Source organism: Carex rostrata, chromosome 8, assembly GCF_964058835.1.
Source record: "Carex rostrata chromosome 8, lpCarRost1.2, whole genome shotgun sequence".
In the NCBI taxonomy this organism is placed as follows: domain Eukaryota; kingdom Viridiplantae; phylum Streptophyta; class Magnoliopsida; order Poales; family Cyperaceae; genus Carex; species Carex rostrata.
The window spans coordinates 1,302,997-1,319,327 of record NC_135925.1 but is presented as its reverse complement, the minus strand read 5'-3'; the positions used below and the strand labels follow the sequence as shown (position 1 = coordinate 1,319,327).

At 34.1% G+C, this 16,331-nt stretch overlaps 1 long non-coding RNA gene across 1 annotated transcript; it reads right to left on the bottom strand.

Annotated features, from left to right (window-relative positions):
* Positions 1–11,464: 11,464 nt before the first annotated feature.
* Positions 11,465–15,038, bottom strand: LOC144558825 (uncharacterized). The gene is made up of 3 exons (XR_013512998.1): positions 14,757–15,038; positions 13,900–14,015; positions 11,465–13,725 (listed from the first exon to the last, which is right to left on the bottom strand). It is a non-coding gene; the product is annotated as an uncharacterized LOC144558825 (long non-coding RNA).
* Positions 15,039–16,331: the final 1,293 nt, after the last annotated feature.

The window sequence follows — 16,331 nt, the reverse complement described above, 5'->3', positions numbered from 1 at the left end:
GGAAGTTTACTATATTTAACGGCTAGTAGACCCAATATTATGCATGCAGTGTGTCTATGCGCTAGATTTCAAGCCAATCCCAAGGGATCACATAACAAAGTTGTCAAATGAATTTTAAAATATAGGGTACACTCAATCTAGGACTATGATAAGGTAAACAAATGAATCTAGACCTCATAGGATATACGGATACCGACATTGCCGGCGATCGAGTAGATAGAAAAAACACGAGCGACACATGTCAATTTATTGGGGGGTCACTCATATCTTGGTCAAGCCGGGAACAGACCTCTGTCACCCTCTCTACCATGGAGAGTATGTCGCGGTCGAAAATTATTTCACCCAACTACTATGGATGATTCAAACCCTAAAAGATTATGAACTTAATTTTCAAAAAGTTCACATCATGTGTACTATTCAAATATCTAAACATCCTGTATTTCATTCCAAAACTAAGCACATAGAAATTAGACATCATGTGTACTATTCAAATATCTAAACATCATGTGTACTATTCAAATATCTAAACATCCTGTATTTTCAAAAAGAGATGTTGAACTAATTCATATAGACACTAAGAATCAAATTGCCGATATATTTACCAAACCCCTTAGTGCTCAACAACACAATGAACTTCGATTCAAACTAGGAATGTTATCCTTAGAAGACTAAATGTTTGGTTCATCAAGTACAAAAGAAAATAAAATATTCAAATTCAGTTCCAAAAACACTTCAGATACAGTACATTTGTCTTTACCGTTATAAAGGTTCCTTAACCGTTATAATGGTCCCTTCATATCAAGCTGTCGTTAAATCATGATTAATCGCTAACTGCAATATTTTCTCAAACCGTTATAATAGTCTTCAGCAGCAGAACAAAATCTAGCAAATTTCTTCCCCGGTTTCCATTATTTATTCTTCCAAAACTTCCCAGATTTTGATTTTTAAATATTATGTCCAAAATCATAGAGTATTTATAAAATTCTTGGCATTCCATATTATTTTAAATTCAATACACTTCTCAAATTGAAAATAAGTTGCCTTATATTCAAATATGTGAAATCTTCATCACATCTTCCTCACTTCTTATTTAAGGTACACCATTGGATATCCAAATCATAGCATAATTTTATCTCTCCTCTCCTCATTTTCGTTAATTTATATATCATAACTATGTCTTCCAACTGGTCTCAAGACTCCCAAAATGAGTACTCATTTGACACATATCTTCATAACCTTAAGTCCGATGTTGATTCTCATGTAGAATATTACATTTGCCTCGCATGCCAGAAAGACGACCCGGCTTGGAGCATGTTTACATGCAATGACTACAACTTAGTCTTCCATCCTCGTTGTGTTCTCAACACGCCTATCCATCCCACCGATCCAAGGTACCACTCGTTTGTGTGCGTCGATTGCAAGTACATCCGTGAGATGAGAAACAAACATAAGAGGAAGCCAAGTGAGGAGATCAACAAAGAGAATGCTAAGAAGTCAAATGAGGAGATAGAGATTGAACTTGAATCTAAACCTAAGGAGAACTAGTTTATTAGGGTTTAGGAGAAATAAAATCTATTTAACTATGAACATTTTTTTTTTATCTTAGAGTTTATTTATTGTTGTCTTGAAATTTCTTGCATGATGTATTCTAGGACTTAATATTAATTTCTATACTTTGGTTAAGAAATGTGTCTCCTAGTGAATATCATAATTATTAACTCAGTATACTAATTTCAATATTCCGCCTAATTTAGAGGCACAATCAATTGATCATTAATAAATTTCAAAGTTTTCTTGATTAGAAGAACAAACAAAATGATCAATTTAAAATTCAAAATTTTAATATGCAAAACCTTCGCACAATAATTTCAATAGCTCACCTAATATAATAGGCTAATACACTTGATCTATATTATAATTTCAATATTTTATTAATTTAGAAGAGTAAAATGATCAAGTCATGTTTAATTTGATATTTAGAAACAAATATATTAATTTCAACAATAATCATGACTAAAAAGAGTCAAATTTCCATATGTTGCACTTCATAAATTTCAAAATTAAATTTAGTGCAAATATGCATGCTTTAATTTCAATTTGTTATTAATATGTTACTTTTAGGCCTTAATCTACAATTTTACCAAATTAAGGAGTGCATGAATTGAGGGGGAGCTCTCTCTTTTCGTTTTGAACATAACTATATTTTATTTCAACCCTTTTGACCATTTCAAAAAGGGATATTACAAGTTCATATTATATTGGTATTCCATAACACCACACACACAAACACAAGAAAAAGGGAAAAACAAAAACTTCAAAAAAAATTCAAATTTTTTGAACTTTGTGGGAATAACCAATTTATGCGCTCACTTGATATATATGTTTTGCAAATCGTCAAAAGGGGGAGATTATTGGCTTTTGTCGTAATCTACTTGTATGTTTGATTAGATTTGTAAAACATATATAAATTGCATTTTATAGTTTTTCTTCTTGAGACATTGTGCAGGTTCATGACAACAGAAGATTCAATAATTACACATCAAGTATGAATTAATAAACTGCTATACAACATCAAGGGTGTAGTCATGAAGCATAAGACATTAGACAGCAGAAGCATCATCTCAAGATTAGAATAATTAATCTGTAAAATAAACTTGAGAATGAACTAAGTGAGGTCTACCGTTACAACGGTCCAAGAATCGTTGTAACAGAATAAATAAATCCTCTACCGGCGTGTGACAGATTAAATCGGTTGGAATCGTCACCCAACGGTCGGTGTTCTAGAGGATTTCCGTTGTGGGAACCGTTATAACGGTCTAGGACCGTTATACATAAAGTCTACCATTAGGGTTTTCAGGATCCAAAGCAGCGTAAATTGACCTACCGTTATAACAGTCCATGAACCGTTATAACGGTAGAGCCAAATTACTTTATTTTTATCAGCTCTCTATAAATAGAAGCAATACCAAGGTTTGGAGAATCATTCTAGCCGCCCCCAACTTCAATATTTCAAATTCTCAGATCTAAAAAAAGTCATTGTTGCTTGTGCACTTAAACTTCAATATTCATAATCAATCTCAAGCTTATTCAACCAATACACAAACTGTTAGAGTGATCCTGTGAGATCAACCTTTTACCTTTGAGCCTTAGTTGCTCGCTTTGTTATCCTTGAGCCTTTAGTGCTCATGAACTAATTCTGTGTTCGGGTTGTGTGACTTTTCAGAAGATTGTAAGGGCTCACCGGCTCCACCTTGTACTCCTTTCTCATTAGGTAAAGAAAGGCACGTCATCTCGAAGGTCGCAGGCTTTGGAGACGTAGGCATTAGTGTCGAACTTCGTAAACAACTCTTGTGTCAAGTGTCTCTAAACTCTACTCTTTATTTTATTATCTTATATTTTAGTTTAAGACCAAGTTATTCGAGTTTCCGTCGAGAATAACTCTAAGACACACTAGGGACTTATAACTTAGAGTAAAAGTTTAAAAATGCCATATTCAGCCCCCCCCCCCCCCTCCCTCCCCCTCTAAGTGCCTTTGGGACCAACAAAAAGGTACGTGTTATTTTGTGATAATCAGAGTGCAATACATTTAAGCAAGAATTCCACATTCCACTCCATGTTAAAGCACATTAAGATACTATCATTGGATATGTGATGTGCTTGAGGAGAAATAATTGTTGTTGAAGAAGGTCCACACAAGTGAGAATGGGTATGACATATTGACGAAGTCCTTGTCACCTTTGAAACTTGAAATTGGTCGTGACAAGGCATGTCTGGTTGAGGGCTCTACTTAATGAGTAGACTGGAGCACGGCATGGTGTTTAGGAGATCAAGCATAAGTGCTGTCTTCAAGGAGGAGATTGTTGATATGAAAACACCATGGGCTACAACCCAATTTGATTTGTGGCGGACAAAAATAGAAACTGCTTCTATGGTTGTTTTGTTATAAGGGGTTTAGTCGTAACTTTATTTGGTGAGATGTTTCATGGGTCTCTCTAAGTCGCTCTCTATGTTGCTTCTTCACCAAACCTTTCTAGGTTTTACTCTCTTCTTCTTAACACTGTAAGAGAGTGTATGATAAAGAGAGTGCTATTGTGCTTGATAATCTCTTGTAATTGTAATATTTTTTTTATCTAGTTGATTTGTGCTGTGTTCCTGTGGTTTTCTCCCAAAAGGGTTTTCACGTAAATCTTGTGTCTTTTTTTCATTTCTTGTGCTTGTTTACTTATTGTCTTAGTTTCTTGTGTGACTCTCTTATTTCTCTATTTATTTGAGCATTGGTGTATACGTACACAAGGTGTTTAAAGAAATTACTCTTAGAAACAATTATGTGGTACATCCTTGTTATATACCTCTCATTCCCAACATATTAATATATTCGAAAAATATTTATATAAATTAAAACTAGAACTGATTATGATATCCCGTACTGAAAATTATGAAACTTCTGTGACATTACCTATATCATATTTTCAATTGGAGGTACAAAAAACAAATAACCCGACGTCATTCATGGTTGGTCATGACAACAACTTGACCAACTCAAGTCTTTAGACCTTACAAAACAAAATTGTTTTCACCATCCCATGAAAACGATGGGTCCAACAAGTACAGAATTAAATTCGATCTGATATTTGAATCTGTGTGGTTTGATTGATGTTGAGATGGATATACCGTTTGAGACATCAAACAATTTAAATGGATAATCGGAATGAATTTGACATGATGTCTGTTGAATATCTCCTCTTCTTTTCCTCTGGGTACTGCATGGAAAAGAAAATACAATTGTGCAAACGAATCGGAATGAATTTGACATGATGTCTGTTGAATACCTCCTCTTCTTCTTCCCTGGGCACTACATGGAAGAGAAATTACAATTGTACAAACGAATAGGTGTGGTAATTGTAGGGGTTTACATGCGGCTAGATGGTGTAATTTTAATTTTTCTAGCCTATACATGTACGATCTTACTATCAGAAAAGCAATCATCCACGCAGTTCATATGGTTCACATCACACATGTGAACAAGCATAGAGTTAACAACAATACCTCTCCAAATGAATGGAGTGAGCAACGGCCAAAAGCTAACACCTTAGTCTTCCTTCTGCCTTCTTCTATAAGTTACTAAGTTGGTAACTTCAAAGCTTGATCCACCTAAGGTTTGATTGAGAAAGAGATTGTTCCAATACTAGATGTACTTCATATCCCCAAAATCAAATCCCTTTTGTACTTTTTCTTGCGCACTCGCTTTCATCAAGAAAGAACAAATCAAAGAAATAAGCAGAAACTCAACACATGAGCCTCTCAAATGAGCAAAAGAGGATCAAAACTAATCTAAAAAATAGATCTAACAGTATATCTAGAACTAGCAAAAGAAGAGGAGGAAGAAAGACACCAAGAATAAGGCGATCTGCCTCTAATGGTGGTTGCGGCGGCCAAGAGGTGGTGGCGACCCTTGATGGGTAGGTGGTGGAAGAAGAGAGAATGAGGAATGAAGAAAGAGAAGGAAAGGGGAGGACTTATAAATGTGCTCGCTCATATAATTTGTGCAATTACTACTTTGTCCATCTCATATGTGGATGAGAGCCATCCTCATAAAATATCTAAGAACATAATAGTAATACAACAAATAGTTGGCCCAATGGACTAAGGGTTCATTCAAAATACCTCACAAAATATCCATACACCATATGGACCAAGACCTCTTCTCCAAGAAACCTCTCGTTCACTTCAAATGTTGACTAGTCAATATTTCTCCCAATCAGATCTGTCATTCCCGCAATTGACTTTTGTTGATCAAGTTAAGTCAAAACTATTTCGACCATAAAACACAAACCGTAAGTCCATCTCATATATTCTACATATCCACACGATCGTTGAATCAAGCTCTATCCAATGGAATAATAATATTGACCAATTGGATAAGTCATTTCAACATCTTTCTTTTATTTAACCATTTTAAATAGTTCCTCTATTAATTGGCACACTGCAAGTATCAAATTAATTCGTCATTTGATCAACCATTTTAGTGTTGACTGAATGCCATATGTAATGATCTCCATTACATGCTACATTCAAGTATTTGACTTGGTCACACAACACCATTAAGTTAATATCACAGTATGATATCTCATCAAAGATCTTGTAGGGTGTGACCACTTTGAATCTGTATTTATGTTGGCAATGAAATCATTTCATTGATCATATGATGCCTCTAGTATAAAGCAATATGACTATCCAATTAATACATATGACATTTTCTCGAAACAATATTATTGATCCAAATGTCGACAGTGCCAAATACACTGCCCATGTAATATCTAATATCACATGATATCTATAATGATAAGCACAAGTTAGGATATGTCAACTTGCTTGCTTATCTATTATGTTTTTTGATCTTCAAGGTTGATTATATTTACAATCTCCAAAATTGTATTGCGCATATATAATCTTGCTCAATCAAGGGGCCCAAAAGATATCATCTCTCATCCATATATTCATATCATGATGAGGGATATTCGTCTTCTTGATTCTTTGCGAAATCCTCCAAGTGAGATCGTTACAGAGAATAACTATTCGTATGTAATTGATAGACATAAATTATATACATAGTCGATCTGGTTTTTATCACAAAATAACACCAAATATCTTGTATTTTCACATAAAAAGAATAGAATACATCTAGAATCAACTTACTGCGTTTGTTTGGTTTTAATTTGCAGGAAATGAAGAGAAATGAAGAAAAATACGCAGTGCAGATGCACGGATTACGATACGGCTGCACTAAGTACTTAGACAGATTTTTAGATGCGCCAATTTTAAAAATGTATAATGATATGTGCATCAAAATTTGTGTGGACACACGGATTTCGATGCAGCCGCACTCTGGTCTCCAAATTGGGCAGAACTTCATCTATAAAAAGAGGAGAACTTTCCCATTCAAGGCATCTCTTCGCAAAGATCATCTCAGCTCTCAATATCTCTTCCCCATCTATACTTAGCGTAAAATTATGCAGTCAAGGAAGCAATTCAAGGAAGAAGAAGAAGAAGAAGAAGAAGAAGAAGAAGATTCAAGTAAGAAGTCAGCAAGATTGAGGTTCTTGATTTAGAAAAGGGTGTAATTATTTCTCTATTTCATTTCTCTTTATTGTTTGCCAATTTTTGTAATGAATTCTTTGTTAAATACTTGCATCTCCATGAGAGGCTAATTTTCTCTTTAGGAGTTTAAGTCATATGCATGAACTTATTTAATTCTATCTTATTCAGTTCTTTGTTTTTATTATGATTGTTTGATTTGATTGTTAATTTCTATGATTTATTCTTTGTGTTAACTACATGATTTGTACTTGAATTATAGTTATCCCGTTTTGGATTCGAAAGAACTAAAATTGACTAGGATCATATAGGATAGTACCAAATTGTGAACACAAATACTTTAGGATTTAGATTAGAATTGACCAATTTGATATCTAAATTGGAACTACAGAAATTAAGGTTAGGGTTTGGTAAAGAACGACCGTGAAGTCAAACCTTTAATTAGGACATCTTGAATTGAATTAAATATTAGTATGAAGAACGACTGTGAAGTACCGATATTTGAGGATATGATAGACTAACAAGAGCTTAATGGGTCTAAATAGCTAGGGGTGAAGAACGACCGTGTAGTTCAAAACTATTTAGGCACGTTATTAATTCACGACCGTGACAATTTTAACATTTTAGGTTAGAGACCTCATCATATTAAACATGAATTTAAACCAACCAAGTAGATAGAATTAATTAATAAGGAATTGTAGACCAAATACTCCTAGATCTTCTAATCTTTAAAAACAACAAACACTTTCTTTTACTTTCCTTATGTACCTTAATTGTTTTAAACCTCATTTCTTCTGATATTGAACCCAACAACTAGGAAAGTTAGAACAACCCCCCAATCAACTTTACTTTCCTTAAATAATCTGAAACTAATTAATAGAGTTAAAGACTAGTATTTAACCATATTCCCTGTGGATCGATACCTAAGTATTACAAGGATAGGTTATGCGCTTACATCCGACCATTTTTTGAGTATTAGGTTTAATAAATTTAAAAGTTCAAAGAGTATAAAATTCAGCATAAAACCCTATACATAAAATACTCAACAGTAATCTATTTGCAGAAGATCCTTCAAATAGCATCATATGCACATTTCCTAAGTGAGGATATCGAATCATCTCATACTTAAGACATATACACCATACAAACATTAATGACATAGGTACACAGACCCCATATATAATGTTCACCATTATGTCACCAATATCATATATCCTCATATGCATTCGTGATATTAAACCGACCCTTATCGCTTGATCTGTGAAACTCATTCAACATTTAATCATCACACTAATCACATATAATTAGTATTCCTTGCTAATTACGAAGATTAGGAAAATCTAGAGTTTATTACTTGTTACAAGATAGTGTCTCACAATCTGAATTTCTTGTTCCAGATACTATAAGTAATGTCAAACTCAAGGAACAAGTTAATTGCATCAACCAATATATGAACAAACAAGAAAATAACATTTGTTCTAGGACATTAACTCTATCAATAACAAGCTTGGCTCATCACGAACTGGGTTTAGTTTGTGATCGGCTTATCACAGTAAACGAGTGAGTTGAGATTTAGGAGCTGAGATGAAATCTAATCTTATAATTGTCACGAGCCAGAAGTGAGTTGGACCGAAATTACTCACTAGCTCGCTGGTTTTTATTGAGTTATCATACAAATTAAAATAATAATAATAATAATAATAATAATAATAATAATAATAAAATCCATTAAATATTTACATAATCCAAACCATCAGATATGACATAATGACATAAATTCATTTTACATAACATAGTAATTAATTTAGCATGAACTTTATACATCTAAACATACTACAAATTCATACAAATTCACAATGAATGCCAGAAATTCACACAAATTCATAAAATTTCGTACAACTAAATTCATCCATAGCTCATCCATAGCTTCACAGAATGACAGAAATTCACACAAATTCATATAAATCCACAAATTCATATTTAGACCGAGCTAAATCCAGCTCTAGCTCGTTAATTCTGAACCGAGCTAGTAACAAACTGACTTGTTAATAGCTCAGACTAGTAACAAACAAACGGTTAGCAATCAAGTCAAATACAAGTCCCGATCAATCCACGAGCTACGAGATTTTTTGGCCAACCCTACAAACAATACAATTTATTACGTTACTATAGTTTTGAGTTTAGGTCACCACAAATATCTCATTTTTCATATTAAATTTGAAACGTCAATTTAAAAGTTGACACTAATTTAAAAATTATTTGTTCCTCAGAACGATGTAATTTGTAGTTTTCAAAGACATGTCTTTGCAAGGTGATTGTGTAAGTTTTCAAAGACATGTCTTATTGTACTTCAATGAGTGTTTCCTTCCATAAATTTTAATTTGTTAATTATGTATATCAAAATTTAATTAATTTTTTTTATATAGTTTTTACATAATTTAGCCTTATTTATATAAAATTAAATGTTTTTCTAAGTTCTGTCCCTGCAAGTGTTAATTAGGTTTTAATATATTGATACCTAGAGATTTGCTCTCAGGTAGGGTACGGGTACCTCGGGTAAACCCGGGATGGGTAACGGGTTGGGCGGGTACGGGTAGGACGGATAGTCGGGTAGAACAGGTATGGGTAGGCGGGTTTTTTTTTTCAAAAACTCTACCCTACCCGTTTCATACCCGTGCCCGTCTCGGGTAGGGGTAACGAGTACCTCGGATACGGGTAACGAGTACCTCAAGTAGTGTCCGGGTTTTTTTTTCTATTTTTTTGAAAAAAATTTGAATTTCAAATTTAAACGGGTTAACGGGTACGGGTTAAACGGGTAAAGGGTGCGGGTACAACGGGTAAAGGGATGCGGGTTCGGGTACAACGGGTTCGGGTAGGCGGGTTTCGGGCATGGGTAAGGCGGGTACGGGTTAGGCGGGTTTTTCTTTTCAAATAAGAGGGTCTGGTCCGTCTCAAATCCGTACCCGTCTACCCGTTTACCCGCCTATACCCAGGCAGGGGTACCTCGGGTAACGGGTACGGGTTTTGCGGGTCGGGTTGAACCCAAACGGGTTTTAGCAAACCTCTATTGATACCTCATCAGTTTTACTAATTTTAATAAAATCGGTGGAACGTTTTTCCACTTATAAAAAACAAAAATTGTTCGTTCCTCGTTAATTTGTCTTGTAAATTTCGATCAGACTCGTCAATCATTGTTACTCAATAATAACCACTTGAGTGGGATCGATGTCACTTTATATGTGTTGTGAACGGAACTAGAAAATTTGAATATAAAAGGCTAAATTATAAATATATAATATGTAAAAAGGCAAAAAAAAAATGAACACTAGAATTTGAACCTAAGAAACTCACAAACATCAAATAAAGCTTTAACCACTAGACTACAAGTTCACACTATATTAAAACTTTAAACAAACGAAATTTTAATTAAATTTTTATATACATATATAATTAAAATTTTAAAATAATACAAATGATTTAGACACTTTTGACTTAATTCTAGATCCGCACCTAACTCGTGAGTCATGACTGCCACTTCAATGACTCATGTAATTTTTTTTTTTTTTTTGAAAGAAAGATAAAAGTCAAAACCTTCAAATTATATACTCTTTGTTATTATCTTATTTAAGTTTCAAACTCACGACCTCTCACATAAAAATTATGTACGTTTTCCACTAGATTAAAAGCTATTTCTTGTATTATTAACTCTCTTTTTTACTCAAAATTAATTGTTAACTGTTAGCGTTGGGATTCGGCAGCAAGTGCTCTCTCTCGTCTACCACATATGGTACATCTCTCTATCGAGTAGACTGAATCTACTGCCGAGCCATATATGTGATCGTAATTGACTTGACTTTTATGACCACGACATATTACCAATTAAACTAGAGTGGGTCAGGTCGACGAAATTAATTGTGGTCGTGTACTATACGATCACATTTCAGAAACTAGAGTGGGTCAGGTATTATGCATCTTACATTATATAGCGTTCGGTACTATGAATCTACTAGTGGAATGCACTATATAGCTTCGGCAGTAATAATTAAGATAGTTTGTTTGAGTCGTTGGTTATAAAATGTAAGAAAAATATGCACATGCTAAGAAAATTAAGAAATTTTCGTTTTATCATTAAGTCATATTTAGTTGTTCATCCTCCGAAAACTGTTTACAAAAAATCTCAAGTGATAAAAGAATACTTGTATCTTGCGTGCATTAAAGAAAATGATTTGTACATAAAGATCAATCATTATAAAAGTCAAATTAACCTTTCACCTATTGAGAATTGATGTTTCAACTGCCATAGACACTATTATGAGAATATCTAAAATAATCAACCATCTATATTCTGTTACTTTTGTTTTGTATTATGTTTCTTGATCTCTTTGATGATTTGGCATTTGAAGTTAGCAAAGGGAACCACTTCAGCATGAAAGGGCACCAGCGTCAGATGTGATTTGAGCAACCATGGAGGTCGGTTTGGCCCCAAGGCTTGAAGCCCTTGCATAACTTGAAGAAGCCTCAGTGCTTGAAGGGGTGAAAAATGCACCATTTAGAAAGAGATCCCCCTTCAGACCTCCAGTTCCAATCCATCTACGCGCTTGAATCTGAGATAACCCATTTTTGTTACATGTTCAATTTGGAAACCAAAAAAACAATAATAATAATAACTATCTTGTTTTTTAATCCTTTAGAAGTCCAGTACTCAAGTTGCAAACTATAGATATAATAAAACAAACTGTCATTTTGGCATTCAACCTCTTCCATAATCAAGTTTAATTTTTGTCCTCTTGTTGAATTACCATGCTGGTAATCCTCCTTTCTGGGTTTTTTATTTGATGAGTTTGACATCTTTGACTAAAAAACCCCATAAAATAATCATTTTTACAGGCTGGAAATACATCGATGTATGACATTAACCATTCTTACACGAAACATATTCAATGAGCTATATGAATACTTAAAAGTAATTAAGTAACTTTTGATTTTCAAGTTTGATTAGTTAAGCATTTCAACTAAGTTCTATGAAGAAAATTTAACAGTAGAGTAGCCCATTTATAAATCTTAATGAAAGATGAAATGACAACTTTCTAGTACCAATTAAAAGGGTGTCATAGTAAAACATTAATTTCCATAATAATAAAAATCTTACTTTTATTTGTTGCTTCAGGATCACTGCAACCTAAACAATCAGTTCCCATTATATTTGACTTGTACAGTCCCCAACTATGTCATGCATAAGAGAAATATAAATCCAAAATTAATTTGAATTTTTTTTTATTTTTGGGTAATTAAGGTGAACCAGATTAGTTTGCATCTGTTGAGCAAGCAGCAGCAAAAACCTAAAGCCATATACCTTTTATAATTCTATAAAGAAATAAATAAGTACCTTTCTCAATTTGGAAAAATCATCTAGAAAAAAAAACCTCCATTTCTTGGAAAGCAAGAGAGTTACATGGCATTTTGGTAAATCTGGAATTTTTGAAGTGTAATGTGTTCAACACTTATTTCATTTAAATTTAGTTTGGTCACTTTAACATCAGGTTGCTGATTAGCCTCCAACCTGTTAAATATCTAACAAATGTTTAATCACATAATTAAGTACCAGTATAAAAGTTTATTAACATTGCCAGAAATGGTCAGTTACAGATTGGGACGAAGTCAGCAGTAGCAGCTAGAACTGCACTGTTACCAAACAACACCCATATGCACTCAACCTGGCTGGTATCAGAATGCATGCCTCAAGAGTTGGAAACCATGGTTACTGCAAATCTAAGCTAGAAATAGTAACAAAAACTAAAACCTGACACATCTAAGATGCTACCAACCAACAACAGATGCACCTGATTTAGGACTCAAAATGGAGCGAATTTGGAGCAGATAATGCTAATACCATATTTGTATCCATTTTTCAATGAGCGGATACGAATACGGATACGAATAGTAAACGGATGTCAAAATCTAAAACCAAATCCGCTTTAAACAGATACGGATACGAAACAGATAATTCACGAATACAAATTCGAATATGGATACAAAACGAATATTTGTCAAATAATTGACTCATATGAACTTTAAAAAAATAAAAAATTAAGAATATTATGAAAAACAAATCTGAAACAAAATGGAGATGTCCGTAGTGTAGGAATGGAGAATAAGCAAAATAACAAGCAAAGACTTTTTAATACAAACCCGTAAATAAAAAGCAAAGATTTTGAATAGAGCAGTTCGAAATCCATGTGGATTGTCGTTGAGTGCATTTAATAATGGGCTGATCTACTCCAGGCTTGTCTCCAGCGATTAATAGCTCTCTGGACGAACCTTGTCTTTAGTCCCACAATAAAATATATGAAGCTAAGAGCTTGGGACTTCTATATAACAACTTGTTCCGTGTAAAGAAATGAATAGCTGGTGATGGGTTACGCATTGAATGAATCCGGATATTTCCAGATATCCGATCCGTTTCTGCACTATAAAATATATTCATATCCGTTTCAGGATCATTTTCCCATATTAAAATTTTACCCGGATCCGTATTCAGATACTATCTGGATCCGTTTATCCGTATTCGGATCTTAATTGGATTTGGAGCGAATTCGAAGCGGATAATTTGTATCCATTTTCACCCCTAACCTGAAATATGGTAACTCATGTGCTTAATCCAAAAGAAAAAGACTAACAACATATGCTTAATCCAAAAGAAAAAGACTAACAACATAAAGGAAATAAACATATCAGGAATAAGTTTCATTGGTTGTGCCTGCACCTGTTTGGAGTAAAAAAGTAAATACGTATTTGTTTAAGAACCTTCATAATTAGCTTGGCATTCTCTTAATAAGCCCTTCTCTAAAATAGTTGAAAGCAATTGTTAATTGCATTGCCTTGTCCTTCACATACGAATCACAGTGACCCAGTAACATCACCTACATTAATCAAAAGTTTTTAGGGACCCATAAAAGATTTAGTCCTATTCATGTGGTCTGAAACCCAATAACACAAAAGCAGCAGACAAATGTTGTACATTAACCAAAACAACGACATGAGCCAGATAGCACTGATTATTTTTTTCTAGTGTTGCAATATCAATACAATTCTTGAGATGCAAACTTGACACAATTTTTTTAGTGAACACACTGAGAATGTGCAGCACATACCTGAATTCACCCAACCAGTGCCTAGATCTTTGATGCCTTTTTATCTTTTATTTTATAGCCCAACTTTTTTCACTTTTGGAACAAAGTTGAAGCATTAATTGGTTGTCATTATCTTGACTGATTTATACAAATTATTGAGCTTCATGTAGCAAGGTTTCACATTGTATTTCGAGAAAGCTCCTTATTTAAAGGTTCAGTAAATAATAAGAATAAAATATTTTGATTAATTATGGGGGCTAAAATTGCTTAGATGAATTATGTTCTCCTAATTTTATGCAAAAATAGTAGAGCACAATTTCTCTTGCTTATTTTTCAAACACTGCTTTACCCCCTTTTCAATTTGAGATTTCAATTTCGCAAAAATAATAAGATTTTGGTTTCTTAATTTTGAACTCCAAAGGAAGCAATCTGAAATAGCATGCGATGCATATGCAACCACACTTATCTACTTCTCAATCACCTACTCGAATCACCAAAAAGAATAATAATAGAGAGAAATAGGTTGAGTACCTTCACCGCAGGCGAGTTTGGGGCCTCTGAAACAGGTTCGGAAGCAGATGAACTCCATCAGGGACAGAGACGGATCCGCATCTGATATCTCTGTACTCTCTCCATTTAAAGCAAAGAGTCAGCACAGCAAGCCAGCGGAGGATGAAAATGTGAGGATAAGGATGACGGAAGGAGGAGAAGGAGAGTGTGCGGAAGAGGAGGGAGAGCAGTCAGAGCACCTGGATGGAGGGAATACGGAGAGTCGGAGAGAAGAAGGCGGTAGAAATCTCGAGAAGTCGAAAAAAGTGAATCAGAGGGAAAGCGGGTCCCATCAATCAGTGAGAAACTATTGCAGATACCGTAGATGTACAGTAACCGCCGGATCGATATATAGCTATGTTACCCTGACACTCCAAACAAGCCATCGTACCCGTATCCGACACCAACACGCGTACGATACGTGTCAGACACTCCAGCTGGCGTGTCGGATGAGCTGGTGTGTTCCTACCCGTTTGATACGGTCTCCGACACCTGATTGACCCCTGTCGATACGGCCCAAAACGTCCGATACGGACGGGACACGGCTGGATACGTGTCTGTGTACTATGAGCCGCACCCGAGCCTGTGGACACCCACCCGCACCTGTGGACCGCGTCTGTGGACCGCAGAAATCAACTCTTTTTTGTGCTGGTGGTGAGATTCGAACCTTGGACATTTGATTGGTGAGATTCGAACCTTGGACATATGATTTGAGAGTCAAAACTTTTAACCACTACACCAAACAATCTTATGTGTTATGTTTCAGTAAGTATAATATTTAATATACTTATATCATAAAGTCTTTATTTTCTTAACAAATTTAATTTAAGTTATAATTATCTAAATACAATATATAAATTAATAAAAAATAATATATATAATAAACGTGTCGTATCCTAGATTTTTTAAAATTACCGTATCGCCGTACCCGTGTCGTGTCCGACACGATACCCGTACCCGTATCCATGCAACATAGATATATAGTATATATATCTTCATTTTTTAAATTTAAATAATTGATTAAGATATTTCAACAAAATCTTCATATCAAAATGAACTTATATATCAGATTTTTTATATTTTTAAAATTATTTTATTATTGTTTTAAAATTTAGATAGATGAAAATCACTTAATTTAAAAACAGTATTATTTTTACTATTATTTTACTTGTGAGTTTCTCCCTGTCTAAGAAAATATAAAGAAATTCTTAAAAATATAAAATTTGGTCTTTAAGTGCATTTTCGTATGGACTTAATGTTTAATGGTTCAGATCGACTACTTGAACATTGAAAATAGAAATATGAAACCATACGATCGGTATTATATGCATATTGTCATAGCCACACTTATTGAACAAAATCAAAATCAATTAACATTTATGGATGAGCAAACTAGTTGAAAACAATTAAAATCAGAATTACCAAAATAGAAAACTTTTTGTGACGTCAATTTTTTTTTTAAAAGGATATTGGGCTCTGACGGGCATCGAAGGCCTAACTCCACTTAAATTCCCTAATTAAAAAAAAAAAAAAGAACCCAGCCTCACAAACTCAACA